Raw genomic sequence first — 26,455 nt, 5'->3', positions numbered from 1 at the left:
TCTAGACCGAAATTCATTTTAAGCGTCAATTCAAGCATTTTCCTATTATCCTTTTATTTATTTGCTTTCATATTTTTTTTTATTATTGATTTGCCCCCTATTTTTTTCCATCATCCCGCAACTCTAAATTATCATGAAATCAATCCTTCACGCTTGCGCTGATACATTTGCGCCGATAAATTTGAGCGACGCTCCGGGCTTTGATCGAGCCGTACCGTTCCTGATTTGTCTCGCGCCTTCAGATCCGCCTTCATGCTTCTAGAAGATGCAAAATATAAAGCAATCGTTCCGAAGGACCTAAATTACTACAGGATAAAGAACGAATAGAAAATTTGAATTTCGAAACAAAAAAGAGAGGGGTGCAACAAGAGGAATTCCCAGGGGGTCACCCATCCTAATACTGCTCACGCCCAAGCACGCTTAACTTCGGAGTTCTGATGGGATACGGTGCATTAGTGCTGGTATGATCGCACCCACAACGTTCCTTTCGCTTTATTCTTTTAAACTACCCCGTCCAGCGAAACAGTGTGTCTTTTCTAGACCGGAATTCATTTTAAGCGTCAATTGAAGCATTTTCCTTTTATCCTTTTATTTATTTACTTTATATATTTTTTTTTATTGATTTACACCCTGTTTTTTTCCATCATCCCGCAACTCTAAATTATCATGAAATCAATCCTTCACGCTTGCGGTGATACATTTGCGCCGACAAATTTGAGCGACGATCCGGGCTTTGATCGAGCCGTACCGTTCCTGATTTGTCTCGCGCCTTCAGATCCGCCTTCAGGCTTCGAGAAGAAGCAAAATATAAAGCAATCGTTCCGAAGGACCTAAATTACTACAGGATAAAGAACGAATAGAAAATTTGAATTTGGAAACAAAAAAGAGAGGGGTGCAACAAGAGGAATTCCCAGGGGGTCACCCATCCTAGTACTACTCTCGCCCAAGCATGCTTAACTTCGGAGTTCTGATGGGATCCGGTGCATTAGTGCTGGTATGATCGCACCCGCCATGTTCCTTTCGCTTTATTCTTTTAAACTACCCCGTCCTGCGAAGCAGTGTGGCTTTTCTAGACCGGAATTCATTTTAAGCGTCAATTCAAGCATTTTCCTATTATCCTTTTATTTATTTGCTTTCATATTTTTTTTTTGTTATTGATTTGCCCCCTGTTTTTTTCCATCATCCCGCAACTCTAAATTATCATGAAATCAATCCTTCACGCTTGCGCTGATACATTTGCGCCGATAAATTTGAGCGACGCTCCGGGCTTTGATCGAGCCGTACCGTTCCCGATTTGTCTCGCGCCTTCAGATCCGCCTTCATGCTTCGAGAAGAAGCAAAATATAAAGCAATCGTTCCGAAGGACCTAAATTACTACAGGATAAAGAACAAATAGAAAATTTGAATTTCGAAACAAAAAAGAGAGGGGTGCAACAAGAGGAATTCCCAGGGGGTCACCCATCCTAATACTGCTCACGCCCAAGCACGCTTAACTTCGGAGTTCTGATGGGATACGGTGCATTAGTGCTGGTATGATCGCACCCACAACGTTCCTTTCGCTTTATTCTTTTAAACTACCCCGTCCAGCGAAGCAGTGTGTCTTTTCTAGACCGGAATTCATTTTAAGCGTCAATTGAAGCATTTTCCTTTTATCCTTTTATTTATTTACTTTATATATTTTTTTTTATTGATTTGCACCCTGTTTTTTTCCATCATCCCGCAACTCTAAATTATCATGAAATCAATCCTTCACGCTTGCGGTGATACATTTACGCCGACAAATTTGAGCGACGATCCGGGCTTTGATCGAGCCGTACCGTTCCTGATTTGTCTCGCGCCTTCAGATCCTCCTTCACGCTTCGACAAGAAGCAAAATATTAAGCAATCGTTCCGACGGAGCTAAATTACTACAGGATAAAGAACGAATAGGAAATTTGGATTACGAAACAAAAAAGAGAGGGGTGCAACACGAGGACTTCCCAGGGGGTCACCAATCCAAGTACTACTCTCGCCCAAACACGCTTAATTTCGAAGTTCTGATGGGATCCGGTGCATTAGTGCTGGTATGATCGCACCCGCCATATTCCTTTCGCTTTATTCTTTTAAACTACCCCGTCCTGCGAAGCAGTGTGGCTTTTCTAGACCGAAATTCATTTTAAGCGTCAATTCAAGCATTTTCCTATTATCCTTTTATTTATTTGCTTTCATAATTTTTTTTGTTATTGATTTGCCCCCTGTTTTTTTCCATCATCCCGCAACTCTAAATTATCATGAAATCAATCCTTCACGCTTGCGGTGATACATTTGCGCCGACAAATTTGAGCGACGATCCGGGCTTTGATCGAGCCGTACCGTTCCTGATTTGTCTCGCGCCTTCAGATCCTCCTTCACGCTTCGACAAGAAGCAAAATATTAAGCAATCGTTCCGACGGAGCTAAATTACTACAGGATAAAGAACGAATAGGAAATTTGGATTTCGAAACAAAAAAGAGAGGGGTGCAACACGAGGACTTCCCAGGGGGTCACCAATCCAAGTACTACTCTCGCCCAAACACGCTTAATTTCGAAGTTCTGATGGGATCCGGTGCATTAGTGCTGGTATGATCGCGCCCGCCATATTCCTTTCGCTTTATTCTTTTAAACTACCCCGTCCTGCGAAGCAGTGTGGCTTTTCTAGACCGAAATTCATTTTAAGCGTCAATTCAAGCATTTTTCTATTATCCTTTTATTTATTTGCTTTCATAATTTTTTTTGTTATTGATTTGCCCCCTGTTTTTTTCCATCATCCCGCAACTCTAAATTATCATGAAATCAATCCTTCACGCTTGCGCTGATACATTTGCGCCGACAAATTTGAGCGACGATCCAGGCTTTGATCGAGCCGTACCGTTCCTGATTTGTCTCGCGCCTTCAGATCCTCCTTCACGCTTCGACAAGAAGCAAAATATTAAGCAATCGTTCCGACGGAGCTAAATTACTACTGGATAAAGAACGAATAGGAAATTTGGATTTCGAAACAAAAAAGAGAGGGGTGCAACACGAGGACTTCCCAGGGGGTCACCAATCCAAGTACTACTCTCGCCCAAACACGCTTAATTTCGATGTTCTGATGGGATCCGGTGCATTAGTGCTGGTATGATCGCACCCGCCATATTCCTTTCGCTTTATTCTTTTAAACTGCCCCGTCCTGCGAAGCAGTGTTGCTTTTCTAGACCGAAATTCATTTTAAGCGTCAATTCAAGCATTTTCCTATTATCCTTTTATTTATTTGCTTTCATATTTTTTTTTGTTATTGATTTGCCCCCTGTTTTTTTCCATCATCCCGCAACTCTAAATTATCGTGAAATCAATCCTTCACGCTTGCGCTGATACATTTGCGCCGATAAATTTGAGCGACGCTCCGGGCTTTGATCGAGCCGTACCGTTCCTGATTTGTCTCGCGCCTTCAGATCCGCCTTCATGCTTCGAGAAGAAGCAAAATATAAAGCAATCGTTCCGAAGGACCTAAATTACTACAGGATAAAGAACGAATAGAAAATTTGAATTTCGAAACAAAAAAGAGAGGGGTGCAACAAGAGGAATTCCCAGGGGGTCACCCATCCTAGTACTACTCTCGCCCAAGCATGCTTAACTTCGGAGTTCTGATGGGATCCGGTGCATTAGTGCTGGTATGATCGCACCCGCCATGTTCCTTTCGCTTTATTCTTTTAAACTACCCCGTCCTGCGAAGCAGTGTGGCTTTTCTAGACCGAAATTCATTTTAAGCGTCAATTCAAGCATTTTCCTATTATCCTTTTATTTATTTGCTTTCATATTTTTTTTTATTATTGATTTGCCCCCTATTTTTTTCCATCATCCCGCAACTCTAAATTATCATGAAATCAATCCTTCACGCTTGCGCTGATACATTTGCGCCGATAAATTTGAGCGACGCTCCGGGCTTTGATCGAGCCGTACCGTTCCTGATTTGTCTCGCGCCTTCAGATCCGCCTTCATGCTTCTAGAAGATGCAAAATATAAAGCAATCGTTCCGAAGGACCTAAATTACTACAGGATAAAGAACGAATAGAAAATTTGAATTTCGAAACAAAAAAGAGAGGGGTGCAACAAGAGGAATTCCCAGGGGGTCACCCATCCTAATACTGCTCACGCCCAAGCACGCTTAACTTCGGAGTTCTGATGGGATACGGTGCATTAGTGCTGGTATGATCGCACCCACAACGTTCCTTTCGCTTTATTCTTTTAAACTACCCCGTCCAGCGAAACAGTGTGTCTTTTCTAGACCGGAATTCATTTTAAGCGTCAATTGAAGCATTTTCCTTTTATCCTTTTATTTATTTACTTTATATATTTTTTTTTATTGATTTACACCCTGTTTTTTTCCATCATCCCGCAACTCTAAATTATCATGAAATCAATCCTTCACGCTTGCGGTGATACATTTGCGCCGACAAATTTGAGCGACGATCCGGGCTTTGATCGAGCCGTACCGTTCCTGATTTGTCTCGCGCCTTCAGATCCGCCTTCAGGCTTCGAGAAGAAGCAAAATATAAAGCAATCGTTCCGAAGGACCTAAATTACTACAGGATAAAGAACGAATAGAAAATTTGAATTTGGAAACAAAAAAGAGAGGGGTGCAACAAGAGGAATTCCCAGGGGGTCACCCATCCTAGTACTACTCTCGCCCAAGCATGCTTAACTTCGGAGTTCTGATGGGATCCGGTGCATTAGTGCTGGTATGATCGCACCCGCCATGTTCCTTTCGCTTTATTCTTTTAAACTACCCCGTCCTGCGAAGCAGTGTGGCTTTTCTAGACCGGAATTCATTTTAAGCGTCAATTCAAGCATTTTCCTATTATCCTTTTATTTATTTGCTTTCATATTTTTTTTTTGTTATTGATTTGCCCCCTGTTTTTTTCCATCATCCCGCAACTCTAAATTATCATGAAATCAATCCTTCACGCTTGCGCTGATACATTTGCGCCGATAAATTTGAGCGACGCTCCGGGCTTTGATCGAGCCGTACCGTTCCCGATTTGTCTCGCGCCTTCAGATCCGCCTTCATGCTTCGAGAAGAAGCAAAATATAAAGCAATCGTTCCGAAGGACCTAAATTACTACAGGATAAAGAACAAATAGAAAATTTGAATTTCGAAACAAAAAAGAGAGGGGTGCAACAAGAGGAATTCCCAGGGGGTCACCCATCCTAATACTGCTCACGCCCAAGCACGCTTAACTTCGGAGTTCTGATGGGATACGGTGCATTAGTGCTGGTATGATCGCACCCACAACGTTCCTTTCGCTTTATTCTTTTAAACTACCCCGTCCAGCGAAGCAGTGTGTCTTTTCTAGACCGGAATTCATTTTAAGCGTCAATTGAAGCATTTTCCTTTTATCCTTTTATTTATTTACTTTATATATTTTTTTTTATTGATTTGCACCCTGTTTTTTTCCATCATCCCGCAACTCTAAATTATCATGAAATCAATCCTTCACGCTTGCGGTGATACATTTACGCCGACAAATTTGAGCGACGATCCGGGCTTTGATCGAGCCGTACCGTTCCTGATTTGTCTCGCGCCTTCAGATCCTCCTTCACGCTTCGACAAGAAGCAAAATATTAAGCAATCGTTCCGACGGAGCTAAATTACTACAGGATAAAGAACGAATAGGAAATTTGGATTACGAAACAAAAAAGAGAGGGGTGCAACACGAGGACTTCCCAGGGGGTCACCAATCCAAGTACTACTCTCGCCCAAACACGCTTAATTTCGAAGTTCTGATGGGATCCGGTGCATTAGTGCTGGTATGATCGCACCCGCCATATTCCTTTCGCTTTATTCTTTTAAACTACCCCGTCCTGCGAAGCAGTGTGGCTTTTCTAGACCGAAATTCATTTTAAGCGTCAATTCAAGCATTTTCCTATTATCCTTTTATTTATTTGCTTTCATAATTTTTTTTGTTATTGATTTGCCCCCTGTTTTTTTCCATCATCCCGCAACTCTAAATTATCATGAAATCAATCCTTCACGCTTGCGGTGATACATTTGCGCCGACAAATTTGAGCGACGATCCGGGCTTTGATCGAGCCGTACCGTTCCTGATTTGTCTCGCGCCTTCAGATCCTCCTTCACGCTTCGACAAGAAGCAAAATATTAAGCAATCGTTCCGACGGAGCTAAATTACTACAGGATAAAGAACGAATAGGAAATTTGGATTTCGAAACAAAAAAGAGAGGGGTGCAACACGAGGACTTCCCAGGGGGTCACCAATCCAAGTACTACTCTCGCCCAAACACGCTTAATTTCGAAGTTCTGATGGGATCCGGTGCATTAGTGCTGGTATGATCGCGCCCGCCATATTCCTTTCGCTTTATTCTTTTAAACTACCCCGTCCTGCGAAGCAGTGTGGCTTTTCTAGACCGAAATTCATTTTAAGCGTCAATTCAAGCATTTTTCTATTATCCTTTTATTTATTTGCTTTCATAATTTTTTTTGTTATTGATTTGCCCCCTGTTTTTTTCCATCATCCCGCAACTCTAAATTATCATGAAATCAATCCTTCACGCTTGCGCTGATACATTTGCGCCGACAAATTTGAGCGACGATCCAGGCTTTGATCGAGCCGTACCGTTCCTGATTTGTCTCGCGCCTTCAGATCCTCCTTCACGCTTCGACAAGAAGCAAAATATTAAGCAATCGTTCCGACGGAGCTAAATTACTACTGGATAAAGAACGAATAGGAAATTTGGATTTCGAAACAAAAAAGAGAGGGGTGCAACACGAGGACTTCCCAGGGGGTCACCAATCCAAGTACTACTCTCGCCCAAACACGCTTAATTTCGATGTTCTGATGGGATCCGGTGCATTAGTGCTGGTATGATCGCACCCGCCATATTCCTTTCGCTTTATTCTTTTAAACTGCCCCGTCCTGCGAAGCAGTGTTGCTTTTCTAGACCGAAATTCATTTTAAGCGTCAATTCAAGCATTTTCCTATTATCCTTTTATTTATTTGCTTTCATATTTTTTTTTGTTATTGATTTGCCCCCTGTTTTTTTCCATCATCCCGCAACTCTAAATTATCGTGAAATCAATCCTTCACGCTTGCGCTGATACATTTGCGCCGATAAATTTGAGCGACGCTCCGGGCTTTGATCGAGCCGTACCGTTCCTGATTTGTCTCGCGCCTTCAGATCCGCCTTCATGCTTCGAGAAGAAGCAAAATATAAAGCAATCGTTCCGAAGGACCTAAATTACTACAGGATAAAGAACGAATAGAAAATTTGAATTTCGAAACAAAAAAGAGAGGGGTGCAACAAGAGGAATTCCCAGGGGGTCACCCATCCTAATACTGCTCACGCCCAAGCACGCTTAACTTCGGAGTTCTGATGGGATACGGTGCATTAGTGCTGGTATGATCGCACCCACAACGTTCCTTTCGCTTTATTCTTTTAAACTACCCCGTCCAGCGAAGCAGTGTGGCTTTTCTAGACCGGAATTCATTTTAAGCGTCAATTGAAGCATTTTCCTCTTATCCTTTTATTTATTTACTTTATATTTTTTTGTTATTGATTTGCACCCTGTTTTTTTCCATCATCCCGCAACTCTAAATTATCATGAAATCAATCCTTCACGCTTGCGGTGATACATTTGCGCCGACAAATTTGAGCGACGATCCGGGCTTTGATCGAGCCGTACCGTTCCTGATTTGTCTCGCGCCTTCAGATCCGCCTTCATGCTTCGAGAAGAAGCAAAATATAAAGCAATCGTTCCGAAGGACCTAAATTACTACAGGATAAAGAACGAATAGAAAATTTGAATTTTGAAACAAAAAAGAGAGGGGTGCAACAAGAGGAATTCCCAGGGGGTCACCCATCCTAGTACTACTCTCGCCCAAGCATGCTTAACTTCGGAGTTCTGATGGGATCCGGTGCATTAGTGCTGGTATGATCGCACCCGCCATGTTCCTTTCGCTTTATTCTTTTAAACTACCCCGTCCTGCGAAGCAGTGTGGCTTTTCTAGACCGGAATTCATTTTAAGCGTCAATTGAAGCATTTTCCTCTTATCCTTTTATTTATTTGCTTTCATATTTTTTTTTTGTTATTGATTTGCCCCCTGTTTTTTTCCATCATCCCGCAACTCTAAATTATCATGAAATCAATCCTTCACGCTTGCGGTGATACATTTGCGCCGACAAATTTGAGCGACGATCCGGGCTTTGATCGAGCCGTACCGTTCCTGATTTGTCTCGCGCCTTCAGATCCGCCTTCATGCTTCGAGAAGAAGCAAAATATAAAGCAATCGTTCCGAATGACCTAAATTACTACAGGATAAAGAACGAATAGAAAATTTGAATTTCGAAACAAAAAAGAGAGGGGTGCAACAAGAGGAATTCCCAGGGGGTCACCCATCCTAGTACTACTCTCGCCCAAGCATGCTTAACTTCGGAGTTCTGATGGGATCCGGTGCATTAGTGCTGGTATGATCGCACCCGCCATGTTCCTTTCGCTTTATTCTTTTAAACTACCCCGTCCTGCGAAGCAGTGTGGCTTTTCTAGACCGAAATTCATTTTAAGCGTCAATTCAAGCATTTTCCTATTATCCTTTTATTTATTTGCTTTCATATTTTTTTTTTGTTATTGATTTGCCCCCTGTTTTTTTCCATCATCCCGCAACTCTAAATTATCATGAAATCAATCCTTCACGCTTGCGCTGATACATTTGCGCCGATAAATTTGAGCGACGCTCCGGGCTTTGATCGAGCCGTACCGTTCCTGATTTGTCTCGCGCCTTCAGATCCGCCTTCATGCTTCGAGAAGAAGCAAAATATAAAGCAATCGTTCCGAAGGACCTAAATTACTACAGGATAAAGAACGAATAGAAAATTTGAATTTCGAAACAAAAAAGAGAGGGGTGCAACAAGAGGAATTCCCAGGGGGTCACCCATCCTAATACTGCTCACGCCCAAGCACGCTTAACTTCGGAGTTCTGATGGGATACGGTGCATTAGTGCTGGTATGATCGCACCCACAACGTTCCTTTCGCTTTATTCCTTTAAACTACCCCGTCCAGCGAAGCAGTGTGTCTTTTCTAGACCGAAATTCATTTTAAGCGTCAATTGAAGCATTTTCCTTTTATCCTTTTATTTATTTACTTTATATATTTTTTTTTATTGATTTGCACCCTGTTTTTTTCCATCATCCCGTAACTCTAAATTATCATGAAATCAATCCTTCACGCTTGCGGTGATACATTTGCGCCGACAAATTTGAGCGACGATCCGGGCTTTGATCGAGCCGTACCGTTCCTGATTTGTCTCGCGCCTTCAGATCCTCCTTCACGCTTCGACAAGAAGCAAAATATTAAGCAATCGTTCCGACGGAGCTAAATTACTACAGGATAAAGAACGAATAGGAAATTTGGATTTCGAAACAAAAAAGAGAGGGGTGCAACACGAGGACTTCCCAGGGGGTCACCAATCCAAGTACTACTCTCGCCCAAACACGCTTAATTTCGAAGTTCTGATGGGATCCGGTGCATTAGTGCTGGTATGATCGCACCCGCCATATTCCTTTCGCTTTATTCTTTTAAACTACCCCGTCCTGCGAAGCAGTGTGGCTTTTCTAGACCGAAATTCATTTTAAGCGTCAATTCAAGCATTTTCCTATTATCCTTTTATTTATTTGCTTTCATAATTTTTTTTGTTATTGATTTGCCCCCTGTTTTTTTTCATCATCCCGCAACTCTAAATTATCATGAAATCAATCCTTCACGCTTGCGCTGATACATTTGTGCCGACAAATTTGAGCGACGATCCAGGCTTTGATCGAGCCGTACCGTTCCTGATTTGTCTCGCGCCTTCAGATCCTCCTTCACGCTTCGACAAGAAGCAAAATATTAAGCAATCGTTCCGACGGAGCTAAATTACTACTGGATAAAGAACGAATAGGAAATTTGGATTTCGAAACAAAAAAGAGAGGGGTGCAACACGAGGACTTCCCAGGGGGTCACCAATCCAAGTACTACTCTCGCCCAAACACGCTTAATTTCGATGTTCTGATGGGATCCGGTGCATTAGTGCTGGTATGATCGCACCCGCCATATTCCTTTCGCTTTATTCTTTTAAACTGCCCCGTCCTGCGAAGCAGTGTTGCTTTTCTAGACCGAAATTCATTTTAAGCGTCAATTCAAGCATTTTCCTATTATCCTTTTATTTATTTGCTTTCATATTTTTTTTTGTTATTGATTTGCCCCCTGTTTTTTTCCATCATCCCGCAACTCTAAATTATCGTGAAATCAATCCTTCACGCTTGCGCTGATACATTTGCGCCGATAAATTTGAGCGACGCTCCGGGCTTTGATCGAGCCGTACCGTTCCTGATTTGTCTCGCGCCTTCAGATCCGCCTTCATGCTTCGAGAAGAAGCAAAATATAAAGCAATCGTTCCGAAGGACCTAAATTACTACAGGATAAAGAACGAATAGAAAATTTGAATTTCGAAACAAAAAAGAGAGGGGTGCAACAAGAGGAATTCCCAGGGGGTCACCCATCCTAATACTGCTCACGCCCAAGCACGCTTAACTTCGGAGTTCTGATGGGATACGGTCCATTAGTGCTGGTATGATCGCACCCACAACGTTCCTTTCGCTTTATTCTTTTAAACTACCCCGTCCAGCGAAGCAGTGTGGCTTTTCTAGACCGGAATTCATTTTAAGCGTCAATTGAAGCATTTTCCTCTTATCCTTTTATTTATTTACTTTATATTTTTTTGTTATTGATTTGCACCCTGTTTTTTTCCATCATCCCGCAACTCTAAATTATCATGAAATCAATCCTTCACGCTTGCGGTGATACATTTGCGCCGACAAATTTGAGCGACGATCCGGGCTTTGATCGAGCCGTACCGTTCCTGATTTGTCTCGCGCCTTCAGATCCGCCTTCATGCTTCGAGAAGAAGCAAAATATAAAGCAATCGTTCCGAAGGACCTAAATTACTACAGGATAAAGAACGAATAGAAAATTTGAATTTTGAAACAAAAAAGAGAGGGGTGCAACAAGAGGAATTCCCAGGGGGTCACCCATCCTAGTACTACTCTCGCCCAAGCATGCTTAACTTCGGAGTTCTGATGGGATCCGGTGCATTAGTGCTGGTATGATCGCACCCGCCATGTTCCTTTCGCTTTATTCTTTTAAACTACCCCGTCCTGCGAAGCAGTGTGGCTTTTCTAGACCGGAATTCATTTTAAGCGTCAATTGAAGCATTTTCCTCTTATCCTTTTATTTATTTGCTTTCATATTTTTTTTTTGTTATTGATTTGCCCCCTGTTTTTTTCCATCATCCCGCAACTCTAAATTATCATGAAATCAATCCTTCACGCTTGCGCTGATACATTTGCGCCGACAAATTTGAGCGACGATCCGGGCTTTGATCGAGCCGTACCGTTCCTGATTTGTCTCGCGCCTTCAGATCCGCCTTCATGCTTCGAGAAGAAGCAAAATATAAAGCAATCGTTCCGAATGACCTAAATTACTACAGGATAAAGAACGAATAGAAAATTTGAATTTCGAAACAAAAAAGAGAGGGGTGCAACAAGAGGAATTCCCAGGGGGTCACCCATCCTAGTACTACTCTCGCCCAAGCATGCTTAACTTCGGAGTTCTGATGGGATCCGGTGCATTAGTGCTGGTATGATCGCACCCGCCATGTTCCTTTCGCTTTATTCTTTTAAACTACCCCGTCCTGCGAAGCAGTGTGGCTTTTCTAGACCGAAATTCATTTTAAGCGTCAATTCAAGCATTTTCCTATTATCCTTTTATTTATTTGCTTTCATATTTTTTTTTTGTTATTGATTTGCCCCCTGTTTTTTTCCATCATCCCGCAACTCTAAATTATCATGAAATCAATCCTTCACGCTTGCGCTGATACATTTGCGCCGATAAATTTGAGCGACGCTCCGGGCTTTGATCGAGCCGTACCGTTCCTGATTTGTCTCGCGCCTTCAGATCCGCCTTCATGCTTCGAGAAGAAGCAAAATATAAAGCAATCGTTCCGAAGGACCTAAATTACTACAGGATAAAGAACGAATAGAAAATTTGAATTTCGAAACAAAAAAGAGAGGGGTGCAACAAGAGGAATTCCCAGGGGGTCACCCATCCTAATACTGCTCACGCCCAAGCACGCTTAACTTCGGAGTTCTGATGGGATACGGTGCATTAGTGCTGGTATGATCGCACCCACAACGTTCCTTTCGCTTTATTCCTTTAAACTACCCCGTCCAGCGAAGCAGTGTGTCTTTTCTAGACCGAAATTCATTTTAAGCGTCAATTGAAGCATTTTCCTTTTATCCTTTTCTTTATTTACTTTATATATTTTTTTTTATTGATTTGCACCCTGTTTTTTTCCATCATCCCGTAACTCTAAATTATCATGAAATCAATCCTTCACGCTTGCGGTGATACATTTGCGCCGACAAATTTGAGCGACGATCCGGGCTTTGATCGAGCCGTACCGTTCCTGATTTGTCTCGCGCCTTCAGATCCTCCTTCACGCTTCGACAAGAAGCAAAATATTAAGCAATCGTTCCGACGGAGCTAAATTACTACAGGATAAAAAACGAATAGGAAATTTGGATTTCGAAACAAAAAAGAGAGGGGTGCAACACGAGGACTTCCCAGGGGGTCACCAATCCAAGTACTACTCTCGCCCAAACACGCTTAATTTCGAAGTTCTGATGGGATCCGGTGCATTAGTGCTGGTATGATCGCACCCGCCATATTCCTTTCGCTTTATTCTTTTAAACTACCCCGTCCTGCGAAGCAGTGTGGCTTTTCTAGACCGAAATTCATTTTAAGCGTCAATTCAAGCATTTTCCTATTATCCTTTTATTTATTTGCTTTCATAATTTTTTTTGTTATTGATTTGCCCCCTGTTTTTTTTCATCATCCCGCAACTCTAAATTATCATGAAATCAATCCTTCACGCTTGCGCTGATACATTTGTGCCGACAAATTTGAGCGACGATCCAGGCTTTGATCGAGCCGTACCGTTCCTGATTTGTCTCGCGCCTTCAGATCCTCCTTCACGCTTCGACAAGAAGCAAAATATTAAGCAATCGTTCCGACGGAGCTAAATTACTACTGGATAAAGAACGAATAGGAAATTTGGATTTCGAAACAAAAAAGAGAGGGGTGCAACACGAGGACTTCCCAGGGGGTCACCAATCCAAGTACTACTCTCGCCCAAACACGCTTAATTTCGATGTTCTGATGGGATCCGGTGCATTAGTGCTGGTATGATCGCACCCGCCATATTCCTTTCGCTTTATTCTTTTAAACTGCCCCGTCCTGCGAAGCAGTGTTGCTTTTCTAGACCGAAATTCATTTTAAGCGTCAATTCAAGCATTTTCCTATTATCCTTTTATTTATTTGCTTTCATATTTTTTTTTGTTATTGATTTGCCCCCTGTTTTTTTCCATCATCCCGCAACTCTAAATTATCGTGAAATCAATCCTTCACGCTTGCGCTGATACATTTGCGCCGATAAATTTGAGCGACGCTCCGGGCTTTGATCGAGCCGTACCGTTCCTGATTTGTCTCGCGCCTTCAGATCCGCCTTCATGCTTCGAGAAGAAGCAAAATATAAAGCAATCGTTCCGAAGGACCTAAATTACTACAGGATAAAGAACGAATAGAAAATTTGAATTTCGAAACAAAAAAGAGAGGGGTGCAACAAGAGGAATTCCCAGGGGGTCACCCATCCTAATACTGCTCACGCCCAAGCACGCTTAACTTCGGAGTTCTGATGGGATACGGTGCATTAGTGCTGGTATGATCGCACCCACAACGTTCCTTTCGCTTTATTCTTTTAAACTACCCCGTCCAGCGAAGCAGTGTGGCTTTTCTAGACCGGAATTCATTTTAAGCGTCAATTGAAGCATTTTCCTCTTATCCTTTTATTTATTTACTTTATATTTTTTTGTTATTGATTTGCACCCTGTTTTTTTCCATCATCCCGCAACTCTAAATTATCATGAAATCAATCCTTCACGCTTGCGGTGATACATTTGCGCCGACAAATTTGAGCGACGATCCGGGCTTTGATCGAGCCGTACCGTTCCTGATTTGTCTCGCGCCTTCAGATCCGCCTTCATGCTTCGAGAAGAAGCAAAATATAAAGCAATCGTTCCGAAGGACCTAAATTACTACAGGATAAAGAACGAATAGAAAATTTGAATTTCGAAACAAAAAAGAGAGGGGTGCAACAAGAGGAATTCCCAGGGGGTCACCCATCCTAATACTGCTCACGCCCAAGCACGCTTAACTTCGGAGTTCTGATGGGATACGGTGCATTAGTGCTGGTATGATCGCACCCACAACGTTCCTTTCGCTTTATTCTTTTAAACTATCCCGTCCAGCGAAGCAGTGTGGCTTTTTTAGACCGGAATTCATTTTAAGCGTCAATTGAAGCATTTTCCTCTTATCCTTTTATTTATTTACTTTATATTTTTTTGTTATTGATTTGCACCCTGGTTTTTTCCATCATCCCGCAATTCTAAATTATCATGAAATCAATCCTTCACGCTTGCGGTGATACATTTGCGCCGACAAATTTGAGCGACGATCCGGGCTTTGATCGAGCCGTACCGTTCCTGATTTGTCTCGCGCCTTCAGATCCTCCTTCACGCTTCGATAAGAAGCAAAATATTAAGCAATCGTTCCGACGGAGCTAAATTACTACAGGATAAAGAACGAATAGGAAATTTGGATTTCGAAACAAAAAAGAGAGGGGTGCAACACGAGGGCTTCCCAGGGGGTCACCAATCCAAGTACTACTCTCGCCCAAACACGTTTAATTTCGAAGTTCTGATGGGATCCGGTGCATTAGTGCTGGTATGATCGCACCCGCCATATTCCTTTCGCTTTATTCTTTTAAACTACCCCGTCCTGCGAAGCAGTGTGGCTTTTCTAGACCGAAATTCATTTTAAGCGTCAATTCAAGCATTTTCCTATTATCCTTTTATTTATTTGCTTTCATAATTTTTTTTGTTATTGATTTGCCCCCTGTTTTTTTCCATCATCCCGCAACTCTAAATTATCATGAAATCAATCCTTCACGCTTGCGCTGATACATTTGCGCCGACAAATTTGAGCGACGCTCCGGGCTTTGATCGAGCCGTACCGTTCCTGATTTGTCTCGCGCCTTCAGATCCGCCTTCATGCTTCGAGAAGAAGCAAAATATAAAGCAATCGTTCCGAAGGACCTAAATTACTACAGGATAAAGAACGAATAGAAAATTTGAATTTCGAAACAAAAAAGAGAGGGGTGCAACAAGAGGAATTCCCAGGGGGTCACCCATCCTAGTACTACTCTCGCCCAAGCATGCTTAACTTCGGAGTTCTGATGGGATCCGGTGCATTAGTGCTGGTATGATCGCACCCGCCATGTTCCTTTCGCTTTATTCTTTTAAACTACCCCGTCCTGCGAAGCAGTGTGGCTTTTCTAGACCGAAATTCATTTTAAGCGTCAATTCAAGCATTTTCCTATTATCCTTTTATTTATTTGCTTTCATATTTTTTTTTGTTATTGATTTGCCCCCTGTTTTTTTCCATCATCCCGCAACTCTAAATTATCATGAAATCAATCCTTCACGCTTGCGCTGATACATTTGCGCCGACAAATTTGAGCAACGATCCGGGCTTTGATCGAGCCGTACCGTTCCTGATTTGTCTCGCGCCTTCAGATCCTCCTTCACGCTTCGACAAGAAGCAAAATATTAAGCAATCGTTCCGACGGAGCTAAATTACTACAGGATAAAGAACGAATAGAAAAATTTGGATTTCGAAACAAAAAAAAGAGGGGTGCAACAAGAGGAATTCCCAGGGGGTCACCCATCCTAATACTGCTCACGCCCAAGCACGCTTAACTTCGGAGTTCTGATGGGATACGGTGCATTAGTGCTGGTATGATCGCACCCACAACGTTCCTTTCGCTTTATTCTTTTAAACTACCCCGTCCAGCGAAGCAGTGTGTCTTTTCTAGACCGAAATTCATTTTAAGCGTCAATTGAAGCATTTTCCTTTTATCCTTTTATTTATTTACTTTATATATTTTTTTTTATTGATTTGCACCCTGTTTTTTTCCATCATCCCGCAACTCTAAATTATCATGAAATCAATCCTTCACGCTTGCGGTGATACATTTGCGCCGACAAATTTGAGCGACGATCCGGGCTTTGATCGAGCCGTACCGTTCCTGATTTGTCTCGCGCCTTCAGATCCTCCTTCACGCTTCGACAAGAAGCAAAATATTAAGCAATCGTTCCGACGGAGCTAAATTACTACAGGATAAAGAACAAATAGGAAATTTGGATTTCGAAACAAAAAAGAGAGGGGTGCAACACGAGGACTTCCCAGGGGGTCACCAATCCAAGTACTACTCTCGCCCAAACACGCTTAATTTCGAAGTTCTGATGGGATCCGGTGCATTAGTGCTGGTATGATCGCACCCGCCATATTCCTTTCGCTTTATTCTTTTAAACTACCCCGTCCTGCGAAGCAGTGTGGCTTTTCTAGACCGAAATTCATTTTAAGCGTCAATTCAAGCATTTTCCTATTATCCTTTTATTTATTTGCTTTCATAATTTTTTTTGTTATTGATTTGCCCCCTGTTTTTTTTCATCATCCCGCAACTCTAAATTATCATGAAATCAATCCTTCACGCTTGCGCTGATACATTTGTGCCGACAAATTTGAGCGACGATCCAGGCTTTGATCGAGCCGTACCGTTCCTGATTTGTCTCGCGCCTTCAGATCCTCCTTCACGCTTCGACAAGAAGCAAAATATTAAGCAATCGTTCCGACGGAGCTAAATTACTACTGGATAAAGAACGAATAGGAAATTTGGATTTCGAAACAAAAAAGAGAGGGGTGCAACACGAGGACTTCCCAGGGGGTCACCAATCCAAGTACTACTCTCGCCCAAACACGCTTAATTTCGATGTTCTGATGGGATCCGGTGCATTAGTGCTGGTATGATCGCACCCGCCATATTCCTTTCGCTTTATTCTTTTAAACTGCCCCGTCCTGCGAAGCAGTGTTGCTTTTCTAGACCGAAATTCATTTTAAGCGTCAATTCAAGCATTTTCCTATTATCCTTTTATTTATTTGCTTTCATATTTTTTTTTGTTATTGATTTGCCCCCTGTTTTTTTCCATCATCCCGCAACTCTAAATTATCGTGAAATCAATCCTTCACGCTTGCGCTAATACATTTGCGCCGATAAATTTGAGCGACGCTCCGGGCTTTGATCGAGCCGTACCGTTCCTGATTTGTCTCGCGCCTTCAGATCCGCCTTCATGCTTCGAGAAGAAGCAAAATATAAAGCAATCGTTCCGAAGGACCTAAATTACTACAGGATAAAGAACGAATAGAAAATTTGAATTTCGAAACAAAAAAGAGAGGGGTGCAACAAGAGGAATTCCCAGGGGGTCACCCATCCTAATACTGCTCACGCCCAAGCACGCTTAACTTCGGAGTTCTGATGGGATACGGTGCATTAGTGCTGGTATGATCGCACCCACAACGTTCCTTTCGCTTTATTCTTTTAAACTATCCCGTCCAGCGAAGCAGTGTGGCTTTTTTAGACCGGAATTCATTTTAAGCGTCAATTGAAGCATTTTCCTCTTATCCTTTTATTTATTTACTTTATATTTTTTTGTTATTGATTTGCACCCTGTTTTTTTCCATCATCCCGCAACTCTAAATTATCATGAAATCAATCCTTCACGCTTGCGGTGATACATTTGCGCCGACAAATTTGAGCGACGATCCGGGCTTTGATCGAGCCGTACCGTTCCTGATTTGTCTCGCGCCTTCAGATCCTCCTTCACGCTTCGATAAGAAGCAAAATATTAAGCAATCGTTCCGACGGAGCTAAATTACTACAGGATAAAGAACGAATAGGAAATTTGGATTTCGAAACAAAAAAGAGAGGGGTGCAACACGAGGGCTTCCCAGGGGGTCACCAATCCAAGTACTACTCTCGCCCAAACACGCTTAATTTCGAAGTTCTGATGGGATCCGGTGCATTAGTGCTGGTTTGATCGCACCCGCCATATTCCTTTCCCTTTATTCTTTTAAACTACCCCGTCCTGCGAAGCAGTGTAGCTTTTCTAGACCGAAATTCATTTTAAGCGTCAATTCAAGCATTTTCCTATTATCCTTTTATTTATTTGCTTTCATATTTTTTTTTTTGTTATTGATTTGCCCCCTGTTTTTTTCCATCATCCTGCAACTCTAAATTATCATGAAATCAATCCTTCACGCTTGCGCTGATACATTTCCGCCGACAAATTTGAGCGACGATCCGGGCTTTGATCGAGCCGTACCGTTCCTGATTTGTCTCGCGCCTTCAGATCCTCCTTCACGCTTCGACAAGAAGCAAAATATTAAGCAATCGTTCCGACGGAGCTAAATTACTACAGGATAAAGAACGAATAGGAAATTTGGATTTCGAAACAAAAAAGAGAGGGGTGCAACACGAGGACTTCCCAGGGGGTCACCAATCCAAGTACTACTCTCGCCCAAACACGCTTAATTTCGAAGTTCTGATGGGATCCGGTGCATTAGTGCTGGTATGATCGCACCCGCCATATTCCTTTCGCTTTATTCTTTTAAACTACCCCGTCCTGCGAAGCAGTGTGGCTTTTCTAGACCGAAATTCATTTTAAGCGTCAATTCAAGCATTTTCCTATTATCCTTTTATTTATTTGCTTTCATAATTTTTTTTGTTATTGATTTGCCCCCTGTTTTTTTCCATCATCCCGCAACTCTAAATTATCATGAAATCAATCCTTCACGCTTGCGGTGATACATTTGCGCCGACAAATTTGAGCGACGATCCGGGCTTTGATCGAGCCGTACCGTTCCTGATTTGTCTCGCGCCTTCAGATCCTCCTTCACGCTTCGATAAGAAGCAAAATATTAAGCAATCGTTCCGACGGAGCTAAATTACTACAGGATAAAGAACGAATAGGAAATTTGGATTTCGAAACAAAAAAGAGAGGGGTGCAACACGAGGGCTTCCCAGGGGGTCACCAATCCAAGTACTACTCTCGCCCAAACACGCTTAATTTCGAAGTTCTGATGGGATCCGGTGCATTAGTGCTGGTTTGATCGCACCCGCCATATTCCTTTCCCTTTATTCTTTTAAACTACCCCGTCCTGCGAAGCAGTGTAGCTTTTCTAGACCGAAATTCATTTTAAGCGTCAATTCAAGCATTTTCCTATTATCCTTTTATTTATTTGCTTTCATATTTTTTTCTGTTATTGATTTGCCCCCTGTTTTTTTCCATCATCCCGCAACTCTAAATTATCGTGAAATCAATCCTTCACGCTTGCGCTGATACATTTGCGCCGATAAATTTGAGCGACGCTCCGGGCTTTGATCGAGCCGTACCGTTCCTGATTTGTCTCGCGCCTTCAGATCCGCCTTCATGCTTCGAGAAGAAGCAAAATATAAAGCAATCGTTCCGAAGGACCTAAATTACTACAGGATAAAGAACGAATAGAAAATTTGAATTTTGAAACAAAAAAGAGAGGGGTGCAACAAGAGGAATTCCCAGGGGGTCACCCATCCTAATACTGCTCACGCCCAAGCACGCTTAACTTCGGAGTTCTGATGGGATACAGTGCATTAGTGCTGGTATGATCGCACCCACAACGTTCCTTTCGCTTTATTCTTTTAAACTACCCCGTCCAGCGAAGCAGTGTGGCTTTTCTAGACCGGAATTCATTTTAAGCGTCAATTGAAGCATTTTCCTCTTATCCTTTTATTTATTTACTTTATTTTTTTTTGTTATTGATTTGCACCCTGTTTTTTTCCATCATCCCGCAACTCTAAATTATCATGAAATCAATCCTTCACGCTTGCGGTGATACATTTGCGCCGACAAATTTGAGCGACGATCCGGGCTTTGATCGAGCCGTACCGTTCCTGATTTGTCTCGCGCCTTCAGATCCTCCTTCACGCTTCGACAAGAAGCAAAATATTAAGCAATCGTTCCGACGGAGCTAAATTACTACAGGATAAAGAACGAATAGGAAATTTGGATTTCGAAACAAAAAAGAGAGGGGTGCAACACGAGGACTTCCCAGGGGGTCACCAATCCAAGTACTACTCTCGCCCAAACACGCTTAATTTCGAAGTTCTGATGGGATCCGGTGCATTAGTGCTGGTATGATCGCACCCGCCATATTCCTTTCGCTTTATTCTTTTAAACTACCCCGTCCTGCGAAGCAGTGTGGCTTTTCTAGACCGAAATTCATTTTAAGCGTCAATACAAGCATTTTCCTATTATCCTTTTATTTATTTGCTTTCATAATTTTTTTTGTTATTGATTTGCCCCCTGTTTTTTTCCATCATCCCGCAACTCTAAATTATCATGAAATCAATCCTTCACGCTTGCGCTGATACATTTGCGCCGACAAATTTGAGCGACGATCCAGGCTTTGATCGAGCCGTACCGTTCCTGATTTGTCTCGCGCCTTCAGATCCTCCTTCACGCTTCGACAAGAAACAAAATATTAAGCAATCGTTCCGACGGAGCTAAATTACTACTGGATAAAGAACGAATAGGAAATTTGGATTTCGAAACAAAAAAGAGAGGGGTGCAACACGAGGACTTCCCAGGGGGTCACCAATCCAAGTACTACTCTCGCCCAAACACGCTTAATTTCGATGTTCTGATGGGATCCGGTGCATTAGTGCTGGTATGATCGCACCCGCCATATTCCTTTCGCTTTATTCTTTTAAACTGCCCCGTCCTGCGAAGCAGTGTTGCTTTTCTAGACCGAAATTCATTTTAAGCGTCAATTCAAGCATTTTCCTATTATCCTTTTATTTATTTGCTTTCATATTTTTTTTTGTTATTGATTTGCCCCCTGTTTTTTTCCATCATCCCGCAACTCTAAATTATCGTGAAATCAATCCTTCACGCTTGCGCTGATACATTTGCGCCGATAAATTTGAGCGACGCTCCGGGCTTTGATCGAGCCGTACCGTTCCTGATTTGTCTCGCGCCTTCAGATCCGCCTTCATGCTTCGAGAAGAAGCAAAATATAAAGCAATCGTTCCGAAGGACCTAAATTACTACAGGATAAAGAACGAATAGAAAATTTGAATTTCGAAACAAAAAAGAGAGGGGTGCAACAAGAGGAATTCCCAGGGGGTCACCCATCCTAATACTGCTCACGCCCAAGCACGCTTAACTTCGGAGTTCTGATGGGATACGGTGCATTAGTGCTGGTATGATCGCACCCACAACGTTCCTTTCGCTTTATTCTTTTAAACTACCCCGTCCAGCGAAGCAGTGTGGCTTTTCTAGACCAGAATTCATTTTAAGCGTCAATTCAAGCATTTTCCTATTATCCTTTTATTTATTTACTTTATATTTTTTTGTTATTGATTTGCACCCTGTTTTTTTCCATCATCCCGCAACTCTAAATTATCATGAAATCAATCCTTCACGCTTGCGCTGATACATTTGCGCCGACAAATTTGAGCGACGATTCGGGCTTTGATCGAGCCGTACCGTTCCTGATTTGTCTCGCTTCAGATCCGCCTTCATGCTTCGAGAAGAAGCAAAATATAAAGCAATCGTTCCGAAGGACCTAAATTACTACAGGATAAAGAACGAATAGAAAATTTGAATTTCGAAACAAAAAAGAGAGGGGTGCAACAAGAGGAATTCCCAGGGGGTCACCCATCCTAGTACTACTCTCGCCCAAGCATGCTTAACTTCGGAGTTCTGATGGGATCCGGTGCATTAGTGCTGGTATGATCGCACCCGCCATGTTCCTTTCGCTTTATTCTTTTAAACTACCCCGTCCTGCGAAGCAGTGTGGCTTTTCTAGACCGAAATTCATTTTAAGCGTCAATTCAAGCATTTTCCTATTATCCTTTTATTTATTTGCTTTCATATTTTTTTTTGTTATTGATTTGCCCCCTGTTTTTTTCCATCATCCCGCAACTCTAAATTATCATGAAATCAATCCTTCACGCTTGCGCTGATACATTTGCGCCGACAAATTTGAGCGACGATCCGGGCTTTGATCGAGCCGTACCGTTCCTGATTTGTCTCGCGCCTTCAGATCCTCCTTCACGCTTCGACAAGAAGCAAAATATTAAGCAATCGTTCCGACGGAGCTAAATTACTACTGGATAAAGAACGAATAGGAAATTTGGATTTCGAAACAAAAAAGAGAGGGGTGCAACACGAGGACTTCCCAGGGGGTCACCAATCCAAGTACTACTCTCACCCAAACACGCTTAATTTCGATGTTCTGATGGGATCCGGTTCATTAGTGCTGGTATGATCGCACCCGCCATATTCCTTTCGCTTTATTCTTTTAAACTGCCCCGTCCTGCGAAGCAGTGTTGCTTTTCTAGACCGAAATTCATTTTAAGCGTCAATTCAAGCATTTTCCTATTATCCTTTTATTTATTTGCTTTCATATTTTTTTCTGTTATTGATTTGCCCCCTGTTTTTTTCCATCATCCCGCAACTCTAAATTATCGTGAAATCAATCCTTCACGCTTGCGCTGATACATTTGCGCCGATAAATTTGAGCGACGCTCCGGGCTTTGATCGAGCCGTACCGTTCCTGATTTGTCTCGCGCCTTCAGATCCGCCTTCATGCTTCGAGAAGAAGCAAAATATAAAGCAATCGTTCCGAAGGACCTAAATTACTACAGGATAAAGAACGAATAGAAAATTTGAATTTTGAAACAAAAAAGAGAGGGGTGCAACAAGAGGAATTCCCAGGGGGTCACCCATCCTAGTACTACTCTCGCCCAAGCATGCTTAACTTCGGAGTTCTGATGGGATCCGGTGCATTAGTGCTGGTATGATCGCACCCGCCATGTTCCTTTCGCTTTATTCTTTTAAACTACCCCGTCCAGCGAAGCAGTGTGGCTTTTCTAGACCGGAATTCATTTTAAGCGTCAATTGAAGCATTTTCCTCTTATCCTTTTATTTATTTACTTTATATATTTTTTTTTATTGATTTGCACCCTGTTTTTTTCCATCATCCCGCAACTCTAAATTATCATGAAATCAATCCTTCACGCTTGCGGTGATACATTTGCGCCGACAAATTTGAGCGACGATCCGGGCTTTGATCGAGCCGTACCGTTCCTGATTTGTCTCGCGCCTTCAGATCCTCCTTCACGCTTCGACAAGAAGCAAAATATTAAGCAATCGTTCCGACGGAGCTAAATTACTACAGGATAAAGAACGAATAGGAAATTTGGATTTCGAAACAAAAAAGAGAGGGGTGCAACACGAGGACTTCCCAGGGGGTCACCAATCCAAGTACTACTCTCGCCCAAACACGCTTAATTTCGAAGTTCTGACGGGATCCGGTGCATTAGTGCTGGTATGATCGCACCCGCCATATTCCTTTCGCTTTATTCTTTTAAACTGCCCCGTCCTGCGAAGCAGTGTTGCTTTTCTAGACCGAAATTCATTTTAAGCGTCAATTCAAGCATTTTCCAATTATCCTTTTATTTATTTGCTTTCATATTTTTTTCTGTTATTGATTTGCCCCCTGTTTTTTTCCATCATCCCGCAACTCTAAATTATCGTGAAATCAATCCTTCACGCTTGCGCTGATACATTTGCGCCGATAAATTTGAGCGACGCTCCGGGCTTTGATCGAGCCGTACCGTTCCTGATTTGTCTCGCGCCTTCAGATCCGCCTTCATGCTTCGAGAAGAAGCAAAATATAAAGCAATCGTTCCGAAGGACCTAAATTACTACAGGATAAAGAACGAATAGAAAATTTGAATTTTGAAACAAAAAAGAGAGGGGTGCAACAAGAGGAATTCCCAGGGGGTCACCCATCCTAGTACTACTCTCGCCCAAGCATGCTTAACTTCGGAGTTCTGATGGGATCCGGTGCATTAGTGCTGGTATGATCGCACCCGCCATGTTCCTTTCGCTTTATTCTTTTAAACTACCCCGTCCTGCGAAGCAGTGTGGCTTTTCTAGACCGGAATTCATTTTAAGCTTCAATTGAAGCATTTTCCTCTTATCCTTTTATTTATTTACTTTATATATTTTTTTTTATTGATTTGCACCCTGTTTTTTTCCATCATCCCGCAACTCTAAATTATCATGAAATCAATCCTTCACGCTTGCGGTGATACATTTGCGCCGACAAATTTGAGCGACGATCCGGGCTTTGATCGAGCCGTACCGTTCCTGATTTGTCTCGCGCCTTCAGATCCTCCTTCACGCTTCGACAAGAAGCAAAATATTAAGCAATCGTTCCGACGGAGCTAAATTACTACAGGATAAAGAACGAATAGGAAATTTGGATTTCGAAACAAAAAAGAGAGGGGTGCAACACGAGGACTTCCCAGGGGGTCACCAATCCAAGTACTACTCTCGCCCAAACACGCTTAATTTCGAAGTTCTGATGGGATCCGGTGCATTAGTGCTGGTATGATCGCACCCGCCATATTCCTTTCACTTTATTCTTTTAAACTACCCCATCCTGCGAAGCAGTGTGGCTTTTCTAGACCGAAATTCATTTTAAGCGTCAATTCAAGCATTTTCCTATTATCCTTTTATTTATTTGCTTTCATAATTTTTTTTGTTATTGATTTGCCCCCTGTTTTTTTCCATCATCCCGCAACTCTAAATTATCATGAAATCAATCCTTCACGCTTGCGCTGATACATTTGCGCCGACAAATTTGAGCGACGATCCAGGCTTTGATCGAGCCGTACCGTTCCTGATTTGTCTCGCGCCTTCAGATCCTCCTTCACGCTTCGACAAGAAGCAAAATATTAAGCAATCGTTCCGACGGAGCTAAATTACTACTGGATAAAGAACGAATAGGAAATTTGGATTTCGAAACAAAAAAGAGAGGGGTGCAACACGAGGACTTCCCAGGGGGTCACCAATCCAAGTACTACTCTCGCCCAAACACGCTTAATTTCGATGTTCTGATGGGATCCGGTGCATTAGTGCTGGTATGATCGCACCCGCCATATTCCTTTCGCTTTATTCTTTTAAACTGCCCCGTCCTGCGAAGCAGTGTTGCTTTTCTAGACCGAAATTCATTTTAAGCGTCAATTCAAGCATTTTCCTATTATCCTTTTATTTATTTGCTTTCATATTTTTTTTTGTTATTGATTTGCCCCCTGTTTTTTTCCATCATCCCGCAACTCTAAATTATCGTGAAATCAATCCTTCACGCTTGCGCTGATACATTTGCGCCGATAAATTTGAGCGACGCTCCGGGCTTTGATCGAGCCGTACCGTTCCTGATTTGTCTCGCGCCTTCAGATCCGCCTTCATGCTTCGAGAAGAAGCAAAATATAAAGCAATCGTTCCGAAGGACCTAAATTACTACAGGATAAAGAACGAATAGAAAATTTGAATTTCGAAACAAAAAAGAGAGGGGTGCAACAAGAGGAATTCCCAGGGGGTCACCCATCCTAATACTGCTCACGCCCAAGCACGCTTAACTTCGGAGTTCTGATGGGATACAGTGCATTAGTGCTGGTATGATCGCACCCACAACGTTCCTTTCGCTTTATTCTTTTAAACTACCCCGTCCAGCGAAGCAGTGTGGCTTTTCTAGACCGGAATTCATTTTAAGCGTCAATTGAAGCATTTTCCTCTTATCCTTTTATTTATTTACTTTATTTTTTTTTGTTATTGATTTGCACCCTGTTTTTTTCCATCATCCCGCAACTCTAAATTATCATGAAATCAATCCTTCACGCTTGCGGTGATACATTTGCGCCGACAAATTTGAGCGACGATCCGGGCTTTGATCGAGCCGTACCGTTCCTGATTTGTCTCGCGCCTTCAGATCCTCCTTCACGCTTCGACAAGAAGCAAAATATTAAGCAATCGTTCCGACGGAGCTAAATTACTACAGGATAAAGAACGAATAGGAAATTTGGATTTCGAAACAAAAAAGAGAGGGGTGCAACACGAGGACTTCCCAGGGGGTCACCAATCCAAGTACTACTCTCGCCCAAACACGCTTAATTTCGAAGTTCTGATGGGATCCGGTGCATTAGTGCTGGTATGATCGCACCCGCCATATTCCTTTCGCTTTATTCTTTTAAACTACCCCGTCCTGCGAAGCAGTGTGGCTTTTCTAGACCGAAATTCATTTTAAGCGTCAATTCAAGCATTTTCCTATTATCCTTTTATTTATTTGCTTTCATAATTTTTTTTGTTATTGATTTGCCCCCTGTTTTTTTCCATCATCCCGCAACTCTAAATTATCATGAAATCAATCCTTCACGCTTGCGCTGATACATTTGCGCCGACAAATTTGAGCGACGATCCAGGCTTTGATCGAGCCGTACCGTTCCTGATTTGTCTCGCGCCTTCAGATCCTCCTTCACGCTTCGACAAGAAGCAAAATAT

At 42.4% G+C, this 26,455-nt stretch overlaps 49 non-coding genes across 49 annotated transcripts; all 49 read right to left on the bottom strand.

The window, feature by feature from the left end:
- Window positions 1-356: 356 nt before the first annotated feature.
- On the bottom strand, window positions 357-475 carry LOC140023466 (5S ribosomal RNA). Its single transcript, XR_011827436.1, has one exon. It is a non-coding gene; the product is annotated as a 5S ribosomal RNA (ribosomal RNA).
- A 414-nt stretch (window positions 476-889) lies between these two features.
- Window positions 890-1,008, bottom strand: LOC140031966 (5S ribosomal RNA). Its single transcript, XR_011835891.1, has one exon. It is a non-coding gene; the product is annotated as a 5S ribosomal RNA (ribosomal RNA).
- Window positions 1,009-1,425: 417 nt separating this feature from the next.
- LOC140023465 (5S ribosomal RNA) lies at window positions 1,426-1,544 on the bottom strand. Its single transcript, XR_011827435.1, has one exon. It is a non-coding gene; the product is annotated as a 5S ribosomal RNA (ribosomal RNA).
- A 414-nt stretch (window positions 1,545-1,958) lies between these two features.
- LOC140022798 (5S ribosomal RNA) lies at window positions 1,959-2,077 on the bottom strand. The gene has a single exon (XR_011826777.1). It is a non-coding gene; the product is annotated as a 5S ribosomal RNA (ribosomal RNA).
- Window positions 2,078-2,493: 416 nt separating this feature from the next.
- LOC140024140 (5S ribosomal RNA) lies at window positions 2,494-2,612 on the bottom strand. Its single transcript, XR_011828112.1, has one exon. It is a non-coding gene; the product is annotated as a 5S ribosomal RNA (ribosomal RNA).
- A 416-nt stretch (window positions 2,613-3,028) lies between these two features.
- LOC140024570 (5S ribosomal RNA) lies at window positions 3,029-3,147 on the bottom strand. Its single transcript, XR_011828544.1, has one exon. It is a non-coding gene; the product is annotated as a 5S ribosomal RNA (ribosomal RNA).
- A 416-nt stretch (window positions 3,148-3,563) lies between these two features.
- LOC140031965 (5S ribosomal RNA) lies at window positions 3,564-3,682 on the bottom strand. The gene has a single exon (XR_011835890.1). It is a non-coding gene; the product is annotated as a 5S ribosomal RNA (ribosomal RNA).
- Window positions 3,683-4,098: 416 nt separating this feature from the next.
- Window positions 4,099-4,217, bottom strand: LOC140023464 (5S ribosomal RNA). The gene has a single exon (XR_011827434.1). It is a non-coding gene; the product is annotated as a 5S ribosomal RNA (ribosomal RNA).
- Window positions 4,218-4,631: 414 nt separating this feature from the next.
- LOC140031964 (5S ribosomal RNA) lies at window positions 4,632-4,750 on the bottom strand. The gene has a single exon (XR_011835889.1). It is a non-coding gene; the product is annotated as a 5S ribosomal RNA (ribosomal RNA).
- Window positions 4,751-5,167: 417 nt separating this feature from the next.
- Window positions 5,168-5,286, bottom strand: LOC140023462 (5S ribosomal RNA). The gene has a single exon (XR_011827432.1). It is a non-coding gene; the product is annotated as a 5S ribosomal RNA (ribosomal RNA).
- Window positions 5,287-5,700: 414 nt separating this feature from the next.
- On the bottom strand, window positions 5,701-5,819 carry LOC140022797 (5S ribosomal RNA). Its single transcript, XR_011826776.1, has one exon. It is a non-coding gene; the product is annotated as a 5S ribosomal RNA (ribosomal RNA).
- A 416-nt stretch (window positions 5,820-6,235) lies between these two features.
- Window positions 6,236-6,354, bottom strand: LOC140024139 (5S ribosomal RNA). The gene has a single exon (XR_011828111.1). It is a non-coding gene; the product is annotated as a 5S ribosomal RNA (ribosomal RNA).
- Window positions 6,355-6,770: 416 nt separating this feature from the next.
- Window positions 6,771-6,889, bottom strand: LOC140024569 (5S ribosomal RNA). The gene has a single exon (XR_011828543.1). It is a non-coding gene; the product is annotated as a 5S ribosomal RNA (ribosomal RNA).
- Window positions 6,890-7,305: 416 nt separating this feature from the next.
- Window positions 7,306-7,424, bottom strand: LOC140023461 (5S ribosomal RNA). Its single transcript, XR_011827431.1, has one exon. It is a non-coding gene; the product is annotated as a 5S ribosomal RNA (ribosomal RNA).
- A 413-nt stretch (window positions 7,425-7,837) lies between these two features.
- LOC140031962 (5S ribosomal RNA) lies at window positions 7,838-7,956 on the bottom strand. The gene has a single exon (XR_011835887.1). It is a non-coding gene; the product is annotated as a 5S ribosomal RNA (ribosomal RNA).
- Window positions 7,957-8,373: 417 nt separating this feature from the next.
- LOC140031961 (5S ribosomal RNA) lies at window positions 8,374-8,492 on the bottom strand. The gene has a single exon (XR_011835886.1). It is a non-coding gene; the product is annotated as a 5S ribosomal RNA (ribosomal RNA).
- Window positions 8,493-8,909: 417 nt separating this feature from the next.
- Window positions 8,910-9,028, bottom strand: LOC140023460 (5S ribosomal RNA). The gene has a single exon (XR_011827430.1). It is a non-coding gene; the product is annotated as a 5S ribosomal RNA (ribosomal RNA).
- A 414-nt stretch (window positions 9,029-9,442) lies between these two features.
- On the bottom strand, window positions 9,443-9,561 carry LOC140022795 (5S ribosomal RNA). Its single transcript, XR_011826774.1, has one exon. It is a non-coding gene; the product is annotated as a 5S ribosomal RNA (ribosomal RNA).
- Window positions 9,562-9,977: 416 nt separating this feature from the next.
- On the bottom strand, window positions 9,978-10,096 carry LOC140024568 (5S ribosomal RNA). The gene has a single exon (XR_011828542.1). It is a non-coding gene; the product is annotated as a 5S ribosomal RNA (ribosomal RNA).
- A 416-nt stretch (window positions 10,097-10,512) lies between these two features.
- On the bottom strand, window positions 10,513-10,631 carry LOC140024751 (5S ribosomal RNA). The gene has a single exon (XR_011828727.1). It is a non-coding gene; the product is annotated as a 5S ribosomal RNA (ribosomal RNA).
- A 413-nt stretch (window positions 10,632-11,044) lies between these two features.
- LOC140031960 (5S ribosomal RNA) lies at window positions 11,045-11,163 on the bottom strand. Its single transcript, XR_011835885.1, has one exon. It is a non-coding gene; the product is annotated as a 5S ribosomal RNA (ribosomal RNA).
- A 417-nt stretch (window positions 11,164-11,580) lies between these two features.
- Window positions 11,581-11,699, bottom strand: LOC140031959 (5S ribosomal RNA). Its single transcript, XR_011835884.1, has one exon. It is a non-coding gene; the product is annotated as a 5S ribosomal RNA (ribosomal RNA).
- Window positions 11,700-12,116: 417 nt separating this feature from the next.
- LOC140023459 (5S ribosomal RNA) lies at window positions 12,117-12,235 on the bottom strand. The gene has a single exon (XR_011827429.1). It is a non-coding gene; the product is annotated as a 5S ribosomal RNA (ribosomal RNA).
- Window positions 12,236-12,649: 414 nt separating this feature from the next.
- Window positions 12,650-12,768, bottom strand: LOC140022794 (5S ribosomal RNA). The gene has a single exon (XR_011826773.1). It is a non-coding gene; the product is annotated as a 5S ribosomal RNA (ribosomal RNA).
- Window positions 12,769-13,184: 416 nt separating this feature from the next.
- LOC140024567 (5S ribosomal RNA) lies at window positions 13,185-13,303 on the bottom strand. Its single transcript, XR_011828541.1, has one exon. It is a non-coding gene; the product is annotated as a 5S ribosomal RNA (ribosomal RNA).
- Window positions 13,304-13,719: 416 nt separating this feature from the next.
- Window positions 13,720-13,838, bottom strand: LOC140023458 (5S ribosomal RNA). Its single transcript, XR_011827428.1, has one exon. It is a non-coding gene; the product is annotated as a 5S ribosomal RNA (ribosomal RNA).
- A 413-nt stretch (window positions 13,839-14,251) lies between these two features.
- LOC140023457 (5S ribosomal RNA) lies at window positions 14,252-14,370 on the bottom strand. Its single transcript, XR_011827427.1, has one exon. It is a non-coding gene; the product is annotated as a 5S ribosomal RNA (ribosomal RNA).
- Window positions 14,371-14,783: 413 nt separating this feature from the next.
- On the bottom strand, window positions 14,784-14,902 carry LOC140023803 (5S ribosomal RNA). Its single transcript, XR_011827769.1, has one exon. It is a non-coding gene; the product is annotated as a 5S ribosomal RNA (ribosomal RNA).
- Window positions 14,903-15,318: 416 nt separating this feature from the next.
- Window positions 15,319-15,437, bottom strand: LOC140031958 (5S ribosomal RNA). The gene has a single exon (XR_011835883.1). It is a non-coding gene; the product is annotated as a 5S ribosomal RNA (ribosomal RNA).
- Window positions 15,438-15,854: 417 nt separating this feature from the next.
- On the bottom strand, window positions 15,855-15,973 carry LOC140023456 (5S ribosomal RNA). Its single transcript, XR_011827426.1, has one exon. It is a non-coding gene; the product is annotated as a 5S ribosomal RNA (ribosomal RNA).
- A 414-nt stretch (window positions 15,974-16,387) lies between these two features.
- LOC140022793 (5S ribosomal RNA) lies at window positions 16,388-16,506 on the bottom strand. The gene has a single exon (XR_011826772.1). It is a non-coding gene; the product is annotated as a 5S ribosomal RNA (ribosomal RNA).
- A 416-nt stretch (window positions 16,507-16,922) lies between these two features.
- On the bottom strand, window positions 16,923-17,041 carry LOC140024566 (5S ribosomal RNA). Its single transcript, XR_011828540.1, has one exon. It is a non-coding gene; the product is annotated as a 5S ribosomal RNA (ribosomal RNA).
- Window positions 17,042-17,457: 416 nt separating this feature from the next.
- On the bottom strand, window positions 17,458-17,576 carry LOC140023455 (5S ribosomal RNA). The gene has a single exon (XR_011827425.1). It is a non-coding gene; the product is annotated as a 5S ribosomal RNA (ribosomal RNA).
- Window positions 17,577-17,989: 413 nt separating this feature from the next.
- On the bottom strand, window positions 17,990-18,108 carry LOC140024069 (5S ribosomal RNA). The gene has a single exon (XR_011828041.1). It is a non-coding gene; the product is annotated as a 5S ribosomal RNA (ribosomal RNA).
- A 418-nt stretch (window positions 18,109-18,526) lies between these two features.
- On the bottom strand, window positions 18,527-18,645 carry LOC140022792 (5S ribosomal RNA). Its single transcript, XR_011826771.1, has one exon. It is a non-coding gene; the product is annotated as a 5S ribosomal RNA (ribosomal RNA).
- Window positions 18,646-19,061: 416 nt separating this feature from the next.
- Window positions 19,062-19,180, bottom strand: LOC140024068 (5S ribosomal RNA). Its single transcript, XR_011828040.1, has one exon. It is a non-coding gene; the product is annotated as a 5S ribosomal RNA (ribosomal RNA).
- Window positions 19,181-19,596: 416 nt separating this feature from the next.
- Window positions 19,597-19,715, bottom strand: LOC140024047 (5S ribosomal RNA). Its single transcript, XR_011828019.1, has one exon. It is a non-coding gene; the product is annotated as a 5S ribosomal RNA (ribosomal RNA).
- Window positions 19,716-20,128: 413 nt separating this feature from the next.
- LOC140022791 (5S ribosomal RNA) lies at window positions 20,129-20,247 on the bottom strand. Its single transcript, XR_011826770.1, has one exon. It is a non-coding gene; the product is annotated as a 5S ribosomal RNA (ribosomal RNA).
- A 416-nt stretch (window positions 20,248-20,663) lies between these two features.
- LOC140024565 (5S ribosomal RNA) lies at window positions 20,664-20,782 on the bottom strand. The gene has a single exon (XR_011828539.1). It is a non-coding gene; the product is annotated as a 5S ribosomal RNA (ribosomal RNA).
- A 416-nt stretch (window positions 20,783-21,198) lies between these two features.
- On the bottom strand, window positions 21,199-21,317 carry LOC140023454 (5S ribosomal RNA). The gene has a single exon (XR_011827424.1). It is a non-coding gene; the product is annotated as a 5S ribosomal RNA (ribosomal RNA).
- Window positions 21,318-21,727: 410 nt separating this feature from the next.
- Window positions 21,728-21,846, bottom strand: LOC140031957 (5S ribosomal RNA). The gene has a single exon (XR_011835882.1). It is a non-coding gene; the product is annotated as a 5S ribosomal RNA (ribosomal RNA).
- Window positions 21,847-22,262: 416 nt separating this feature from the next.
- On the bottom strand, window positions 22,263-22,381 carry LOC140025047 (5S ribosomal RNA). The gene has a single exon (XR_011829024.1). It is a non-coding gene; the product is annotated as a 5S ribosomal RNA (ribosomal RNA).
- Window positions 22,382-22,797: 416 nt separating this feature from the next.
- On the bottom strand, window positions 22,798-22,916 carry LOC140031956 (5S ribosomal RNA). The gene has a single exon (XR_011835881.1). It is a non-coding gene; the product is annotated as a 5S ribosomal RNA (ribosomal RNA).
- A 414-nt stretch (window positions 22,917-23,330) lies between these two features.
- Window positions 23,331-23,449, bottom strand: LOC140023617 (5S ribosomal RNA). The gene has a single exon (XR_011827586.1). It is a non-coding gene; the product is annotated as a 5S ribosomal RNA (ribosomal RNA).
- A 416-nt stretch (window positions 23,450-23,865) lies between these two features.
- LOC140031955 (5S ribosomal RNA) lies at window positions 23,866-23,984 on the bottom strand. Its single transcript, XR_011835880.1, has one exon. It is a non-coding gene; the product is annotated as a 5S ribosomal RNA (ribosomal RNA).
- A 414-nt stretch (window positions 23,985-24,398) lies between these two features.
- LOC140022790 (5S ribosomal RNA) lies at window positions 24,399-24,517 on the bottom strand. The gene has a single exon (XR_011826769.1). It is a non-coding gene; the product is annotated as a 5S ribosomal RNA (ribosomal RNA).
- A 416-nt stretch (window positions 24,518-24,933) lies between these two features.
- Window positions 24,934-25,052, bottom strand: LOC140024564 (5S ribosomal RNA). The gene has a single exon (XR_011828538.1). It is a non-coding gene; the product is annotated as a 5S ribosomal RNA (ribosomal RNA).
- Window positions 25,053-25,468: 416 nt separating this feature from the next.
- On the bottom strand, window positions 25,469-25,587 carry LOC140024046 (5S ribosomal RNA). The gene has a single exon (XR_011828018.1). It is a non-coding gene; the product is annotated as a 5S ribosomal RNA (ribosomal RNA).
- Window positions 25,588-26,000: 413 nt separating this feature from the next.
- LOC140022789 (5S ribosomal RNA) lies at window positions 26,001-26,119 on the bottom strand. The gene has a single exon (XR_011826768.1). It is a non-coding gene; the product is annotated as a 5S ribosomal RNA (ribosomal RNA).
- Between the last annotated feature and the right edge of the window lie 336 nt (window positions 26,120-26,455).

This window comes from Coffea arabica, chromosome 11e (genome assembly GCF_036785885.1).
Source record: "Coffea arabica cultivar ET-39 chromosome 11e, Coffea Arabica ET-39 HiFi, whole genome shotgun sequence".
NCBI classification, from domain to species: domain Eukaryota; kingdom Viridiplantae; phylum Streptophyta; class Magnoliopsida; order Gentianales; family Rubiaceae; genus Coffea; species Coffea arabica.
This window is presented reverse-complemented; position numbering and strand designations above follow the sequence as displayed.